Here is an 8,508-nt window from a genome sequence, read left to right on the forward strand (position 1 = left end):
ATGAATAATCAAATCTGCAAAAGTCAAAGCTGTAAATGTGGAGGGACAAGTGTAGTTGTTGTTATGTGCCTTCAAGTTGACTCTGACTTGTGCTGATGTTATCCAACGGTTTGTTTGACAAGATTTATGTAAAGGAAGTTTGTCACTGCCTTCATCTGAGGCTCAGAGAGTGGGACTTACCAATAGTGACAGAAAAACTCAGTGGTGTGTTACACAAGAAGTAATTTTAAAAAGGACAGAGCATTTACACCAAAACCACTCCAAACTATTTACAAACCTGCTACTGTCAGAATGGAGCATTTCAGATGTCTTCCAGAAGATTTCACATTCTCTTTATCTAAAACTTGCTTTCTATAAAGCAAACAAACCTTTTCCTGAGGTGATTGTTTGAATGCATGCTCACACAATATTCCTGAAGCACTACTCCATTACAGTCAGCTCTCAGATTGTGCATCTATGGACTCAGTCAACCACAGTTTGAAAATATTCACACACACACACACACACACACACACACACACACACACACACACTCTTCCAAAAAGCAAACCTTGATTTTGACATTTTATATACTTTTACATATTGTATATTGTATATAAATTGTATATAAAACTCAAACATCCTGGAGCCAAACCTCAGTGGATACCAAGGGTCCACTGTATTTATACACATTTTCCAACATCAATATTTCATGTTGGTTCTGGTCCAAAGTAAGTCACCAAAGCAGATATATGAGGGCTGAATATCATGGGCCCTCTCTAGCACATTGCAAGTCCCATCAACCCTAACCAGCATATCCAATGGGGAGGAATGCAACATCTGCATAATTAACGCAGCACCTGCATGATTCTGACTGAGATGCATTAAACCTCAAGAATGTGCTCCAGATGGTTCCACCAAGCCTACCAAGGGACCATATTTCTGCACTGGGGTGGGCACTAGCAGTGAGATTTGGTCAGGGGGATCAATTTCTCCCCTGCAGGCAGTCCTTTCATAATATCCAGACATCTCTTATTTGACTATTTTCCAGCTGAATTGACAACCTGAAGGGATGTTGTGTCAATGGTGCTCAACATCTTGGAGGGAAACCAATGAAAAAGTAGGTATTTGGGAGTGGAGATGTTCTGTGCTAGATGGGTGACGATTCTGTAATGATTGCCTCCAAACTGTGCACTCGCCCAAAATCAACAACTGGAGACTTTGGGGCATTGATGGCAAACTTCAGGGTGACAAAAGTGAGGTCAGGAGGCTGCATTTTCCCCACTTTATCAGAGCAAATGATGGCTAGCTAGCATGTTAAGCTTTACCAGAGTACACCAAGGAAGTCTATTACATGCTATAAAGACTCTCTCTCCAGCTATGGGGAACACTGCCAGAATCAGACACAGAATCAGACACAGGTAAGTATTAAGTTCATCTCCACTTCTGCAAAAGGTGATTTCCCTTAAGTACACACAGCAATGAGGTTTTAAATTTAACTAGATCTCTTGTCTGTAAACTCTGCACAATATTTGTGGCCACTTCTCCCATGTAGGTAGGTGTGTGTGCCTTCAAGTCACCTGTTGCCTTAAGGCAATCCCATAAATTTCATTGGCTTTTTATAGGCAAGGAATACTCAGAGTTGGTCTTGCCAGTTCTTTTTTCTGAAATACATTATATAGCACACCACAAATAAGCCAACCATTGAGGAACAAAAGGTAATAAACTCCAAATCAGCAGTGCAGAAAAGCACATCTTTAGCTATCAAATTGCACAAGTTCTGCTACAGCATCCCTCCAAATGACTATTCACTAGCAGCATAATGTAATGCCATTCTCCAGTAGTTCAACAGAGCAAATTATGATTCCTGGAGTACAAATAAGTATTCTTCCAAAGACTGAAGGACTGTGGGATGAACCATTGTTTTCCAAACAGTATGCACTCCACACACACCCATAGAATGGTTAACTTGTGCCATTTTTAACAACTTAATCTCAGTTGTTTTTGTTGTGTGCCTTCAAGTTGTTTCCAATTTATAGTGACCCTTTCATAAGGTTTTCTTGGCAAGATTTGTTCAAAGAAGGTTTGCCTTCCTCTGAGGTTAAAAGAGTGAGATTTGTTCACTCAGGGTTTCATGAGTGGAGACCCTGGTCTCCAGAGTAATAGAGCAACACTCAAACCACTACACCATAGTATCAGAGTAGAAATCACATCATATTTATACATATGCAGATGAAATAAGCACACATCATGTAAACTAGAAGCAGTGACATGCTTTGTCAAGCTATGCAAGCAGGTATGAAGGATGTCTATAGCATCTGGGGCACAAAAATCTTGGAAAGCATACTAGGAACTTGCACCTGGGGTACTTGAGCTTAATATGAATCTGAGCATGGTCAGCCCTGGTTAGTACGTTGATGGGAGGCAATCAACAAATGCCAGGTGGTGTAGGCTATATTCTAGGAATTGGCAAAACCACTTCTGATACTCCTTGCCCAAGAAAACCTTGTGAAATCCATAGGGTCACCATAAGGCGACAGGTGACTTGATGGCAAATATACACTCACTTCAGCTTTGCAAATAAGGCCACACATACTAGGAGTTTCTCACATGTACATGTATTAACTTTATTTGCTACAAAGGGTTAAAAGGGGTGAAAAACACCAAGTGCCACCAGTTGTCTTTGTTCGCCCAAATCAAACTTGCCACAGGTTAACAGAACAAGTGGCTTTTATAGGTTCACCTTAGGGTTGTCATAATTCTGATGGCACATAACAACAAAGTAAAGGTAGGGCCCTATCAAGAGACTTTCCTATTGGAGGGGGCTGTGCCTCAAGCCCACTGTGTTGTTGTTGTTGCTATTGTTGTTGTTGTGTACCTGCAAGTCATTTCCAACTTATAGCGACCTTAAGGCAAAGCTATTGTGGGGTTTTCTTGGCATGTTTCTTCAGAGGGGGTTTGCCATTGCCATCCTCTTAAACTAATACACGTGACTTGCCCAATGTCACCCAGTGGGTTTACATGGTCGAGTGGGGGTTCAAACCCTGGTCTCCAGAGTCAAAGTCACAACGCTCAAAACACTACACCATACTTGCTCCACTGTATTACAGCTGGCCAAATATTATTTACCAGTGCTAAATCTCTTAAAGGCCCTTTCTGACTGATCATAATGCCATGTCCTATTTAAAGCTTTAAAAAACAGTTCCTAAGACTATCCAGCTGTTCTGCAACACAAGAGAAAACAATCACATCACATCTGGAAGATGTGGAGACAACTAAACATAATGGTTACACAACAAAGCTACCCAACCTATGATCTAGGGTTTTCCCCCCCACAACCATACTGCAGCATTTGTAACATCTGAAGTTGATCACCCACAACAGCTTAATGGTTAAAGGCCCACTGCTAAAATCCAATGTGAGGGCACAAATTAAACAGAAAAATTACCTGCCCTGATAAAATAAAAAAGTGAGCATTGAAACAATAAGGAAAAGCTTGACCAGCCTGCAAAATCATGTAACCTCTGCTTAACCATATGATCTGTGTTAAAGCTATATTTCTAATCAAGCTGAACAGGGTATTGGGAGCATAAAACAAACAAGCATGAGTTTCCCTTGAAACTCAATCTGAGTAAAATGACAGGTGCCAGATGGATGAAAATAGGATGGAAAGTGATGGTGTGGGAGAGAGATGGTGATTTTAAAAAGCAAGATTATTAGGTAGGAATTCTTTGCAAGTCAAACTGTGATGTGAAGGACCCCAAGGCACCATGATGCATCTGGATTGGCTTCTTGCCAAGTTTCTTAGATTTTTTTACTTCCTTGGTTAGGAACTACAGGACCAGAAATATTTCAAAACTCAGCGGTGTTTCTTTTTGTTTGTTAGGACAGAACTGGATGTTCCCAACCACATTATCAGCAAGTTACAACCTGAAAAAGATAGTGAGCACTTCAGTTGAAGGGGAGTTCTGGTGGGCAGGAGGAGTAGATTAACTCTTCCTTTACCAGGCTCTTCCTGCCACTGTTCACTCCGGCCAGTGTAGACACAAGAAATATGTCTGTCTGAAGGAAGGTCTCATTGGTTTTCAGGAACTGCTGGCAAGAAAATTGTGGCTTAACTTTCTCAATTCTCTCTTTAAAATTTTGTCCACTCGATGTTTCTGCTAATGTCTCAAATATAAATATAAAACCTAAAATATAGCATCCTTGAGAAATGGCTACCCAACCTCAGCTTAGTGTCTCCAGCAAAAGTAGGGCTTGGAAACATTATTTTTCTGGGCAACTCCCATGCTGGCTGGAGGAACCTGGGCAGCTTCAACTAGCCTCTGCTCCCAAATCAAGGTGCATAGTATATTATTTCAGCAATTGTAGTCATGTGCCTTCAAATCAATTCTGATTTATGGCGGCAGTATCACAGGACTTTCTTGGCAAGATTTATTTGGAAGAGGTTTGCCATTGCCCTCCTGTGAAGCTGAGAGTATGAGACTTGTCCAAGGTAATCGAGTGGGTTTCAGTGGCTGAGCAGGGATTTCAACTGCGGACTCCTGTAGTCCTAACCCAATGAGTTAACCAGTGCACCATGCTGGCTCTCCTATAAGGCAAAACAACAACAACACACCATGCCTTTAGTACTTCTTCTGAGGAAAAATAAAACAAATAACTAAATCGTTTGCATTTTTTTTTCTTTTTGGATACTCCAAAATGTTCCACCTGAGGTGTAATAGTATTAATTATTATTAATTAATAATACAGTAATTTTCTGCTTAATAGTAAGGCTAGCCCTGTAGTGAGCAAATATATAGGTTAGAGAGAACTTGGCTTAAATTTTCAAGAGGGACAGGAGCAGGGAATTCATAGTTTGCATGGCCAGTTTACCTGTGTTAGCTACTGAATCTCATTTTTTTTCAATACTATATTTTCTGCATCTTAGCACACTTGTAGCTTCATGGTACAGCTTGATGATGCAGCAGAAAAGCATCATGGGGTGGTGGGACCAACACACAAAAGTAAATTAAGTTACTGGTGAAAAGTCACTATGAGGTCAAGGAATGAACTGAACAACAGTCACAATTAAGACGTGAACATGACTTCTCATTTCTTCTTCCCCTGGAGGCCCTTTATGTGCAATTATCCATAGCACTGCCTGGAACAGACTTTTAAGCACTCATGATTTAAATAAACTTTGAAAAAGCATAACTATCACTACGCTGTATTCCCTAGCAACAGACCCAAAAATAATCCTGTGTGTATAATTACAGCGCTATAGAAATAAAGTTTAATAATAATAATAATAATAATAATAATAATAATAATAATAATAATAAGGCAAATCTTTAAACTCTTTAGTGCTGGCACATTACTCAACACAACATGATGGGACTTTGGCACAGGCTAAACAAGGGATTGAAGATAAGAGCAAGGAATCCTAGATGGCTGGTTGCTCCTTGGTCTTTGAAGAGGTTAAATGGTGGCCAGATTAAAGCCAGGGATGGGAAGTTGTCCTCCTACTGTAAGATAAATTCATAAAAATTCACAGAATAACAAATCAGGACTTTAGCCATACTCTTGCACAGAGATTAAACAGGGAAGGTATTTTCTCGGTTCATTCTAGACTTTTCAGTTCATTCCATACAGCTAGCAGACTGTACTGAATGCAATACTAGTTTTGGTTCACAGCACCCAAATCTAGGTTCACATCTTTATTTAGTCATTAAAGTCAAAACAAACTGGATTACCCAGAGACTCAGTTATTATTGCCCAGCAGTCTACCTTATAGGGCAGCTGTAAAGATAAAATAGGATAATTCCCAAGTATGACTTTAGATAGAAGATCCATGGAGGAAAATAATAAATTGGGGTAAATTGTTCAGAATCCAACATTAATCAATGTTACATATTCTGAATTAATCAATTTGAAGCTTCTAACATCATTTATAATTCCAGATCCCAATTCTTTCACTGAATACATGCATGGGGAATTTATCACTAAAAACTATGTTGTTGTTGTTTGCCTTCAAGTCATTTCTGACTTATTATGACCCTAAGGAGAACCTATCATGGGGTTTCTTGGCAAGTTTTTTCAAAGGGGGTTTGCCATTGCCATCCTCTGAGGCTGAGAGAGTGTAACTTTCCCAAGATCACCCAATGTGTTTTTATGGCAAGGCAGGGATTCAAACTGTGCTCTCCAGAGTCACAGTCCAATGCTCAAACCACTACTAGATCAAAAATATACATACTTTTAAAACAATAAATCGCAATAATACTACTACTCCTTCTGTTTCTTCATAGCCAAACACTGCAGCCAAAAAGCGATGTTTATCCATAAGCATCTGATCATGTGTAGGTAAGAAAAAGACTGTTAACAAAAACCTCCAAAAGCCGCAGTTGGATAATATTTCTATGAGTGTGCAACTATATAATGTGGAAACTTTAAGTTCCCCAGGATTTTCCAGAGACTATATTGTGAAAAACAGCATGACAGATGTGGACAAAAGAGAAAATTTAGATGTTGGAGGCTTTACAGCCACATCTGGCCTAGTTTCTATACCTTTTTGATTTTTTGTCCCTATTCCTGGCTTTTTATTGATGATGTAATAGGAGAAAGAAGACTTGGTATCCTTTTTTTGGATAGGCTACTGATGTGCTAACAATGGACACTTTTAAAAAGTGTGTAGGTGTGTGGCAGCAATATTTTGAAATCTTATTTTGCATATACTGTACAGTCTTTCTACAAATGCCTGCTTGCTCCATTGAAAGTGTCAGCATCCTATTTTTCCCCCCACTGTGTATATAAGCCACAGATATAATTAGATGTCAAAAGACCCCTAAATAAGCCTGAGGGCAGGGAAATATCTAAATAAAAATTTCTAAGCTGCTCTGATAGCCTTGGCTGAAGAGCAGGGTATAAGTAAATTTATTATTATTATTATTATTATTATTATTATTATTATTATTATTATTATTATTATTAAATGGCTCTATTCTCCCCACCTCCACCCAATCCATTCATTGCAATTCTCACTGAGATGGATCCAGATTACTTAGAGTGTACTGTATATTAACCCTCTCTACAACTGCAATGTTTTAAATACTGTATATTATCTAAGCATCCATGTACAGGCACTGCACATGAGGGGCATTATAAGGGCATGTTGTGGTCCTTATGTCACCCCTGTACGACTGGGAAAAGAAGCCACTTTTGGGGGCTTCTTTTTCCAGCGGGTTGTGGGTGTGGTATGCGGCTGCCGCGTCCCCAACCCAGCCTGTTTGGGGCGGCATAAAATCGCCCCTGAATGGGCTGTTTGTACAGCCCCATAGTAGACTACTTTTGCAAACAAGCACAAATTGGTGTTACAAAACCATTAAAGTGGAGGAGTCAGCACAACAGGCAGGGACATTGAGTGTGGTTTGATCTCTGGGTTCCACTTTCACCTTCCTATGACAGCCTAGCAAGCTGAAACAAATAAATTGATCCCTTCGTCACCCCTTATTTGTTTAAAATCACTAATAGTGATGGGATCAGCACTAATGCTTCTCATGCTCTTTCAGGTGTCCCCCTACCATTAGGTAGTTACTTCAATATTGTTAAATATAGTAATTATACTTATACCAATACTCTTCCTCCAAAGAGCTCAGAGTTGTTTAGATACAGTTCTTCACCGTTTCTGAACTCTTTGAGGTTTTTACCTTCAACAAAGGTAAAACTTGTTTTAAATTGGGACAGCATTTTACCTGTTTTACCTAAACAGCATCTAAAATTCAGTTGTGCCAATGGTGGGGCTGAGTAGCCTCACGGGACAGAGACAACCTGAATCTCAAAGGAGCTAATGGAGTTTAAATTTTATTTCTTAGTCTTTGGGGTCATCCGCATTGGCCAATTAAAGTGGCTTCAAATTGCTTTGAAGCCTAGCTGTTTAGATGACACACAAAGAGAAACTGGGTGGAAAGTGAAACAAAGCTAAAAAAACAGAGCGAAAAGAAGCCCTGATACATCACCCTAATGTGTAAAATGTGTATCATCAATTTCTCTTGTAGATCACTAGCTACAGGGAGGCCAGTTTCATCATGATGAGTACTACTAGTTGGCCAAGAAATCCACTGGGTGGCCTTGGGCAAATAACACACTCGGCCTCAGAGGAAGGCAATGGCAAACCTCCTCTGGACAAATCTTGTCAAGAAAACACTGAGATAGGGTCGCCATAAGTTAGAAATGACTTGAAGGCGCACAACAAGAATTCTTGACCTTGTACTATTACCAGCGACATATGTTTACTTGAAAATTTTGTAACACACTTAGCATATAGTTTGTAAACATCCTTTTTCTTTCTTTTCTTTTTTTAAAAAGAGTAGGCTATGTTAAATTAATTGCACAAATCCCAATTGCCAAAAGAACTGGAAATGGTTTCTGATTACTCCATCCAGCAAATGTAATGTGATTTAAATGTTAGTCCACCATGTTGAAAAACCTGACTTGGAAATTATTTTTACTAGAATAGATGCAAATGTTTTAAGACATGACAACACAACAGCT

At 39.4% G+C, this 8,508-nt stretch overlaps 1 protein-coding gene across 2 annotated transcripts in view; it reads right to left on the bottom strand.

Moving 5' to 3' along the window:
• TTYH2 (tweety family member 2) overlaps positions 1–8,508 on the bottom strand; it is a 96,027-nt gene that overhangs the window by 63,073 nt on the left and 24,446 nt on the right. The gene's annotated exons all lie outside the window — the stretch shown is intronic.

Source organism: Sceloporus undulatus, chromosome 2 (assembly GCF_019175285.1).
Source record: "Sceloporus undulatus isolate JIND9_A2432 ecotype Alabama chromosome 2, SceUnd_v1.1, whole genome shotgun sequence".
In the NCBI taxonomy this organism is placed as follows: Eukaryota; Metazoa; Chordata; class Lepidosauria; order Squamata; family Phrynosomatidae; genus Sceloporus; species Sceloporus undulatus.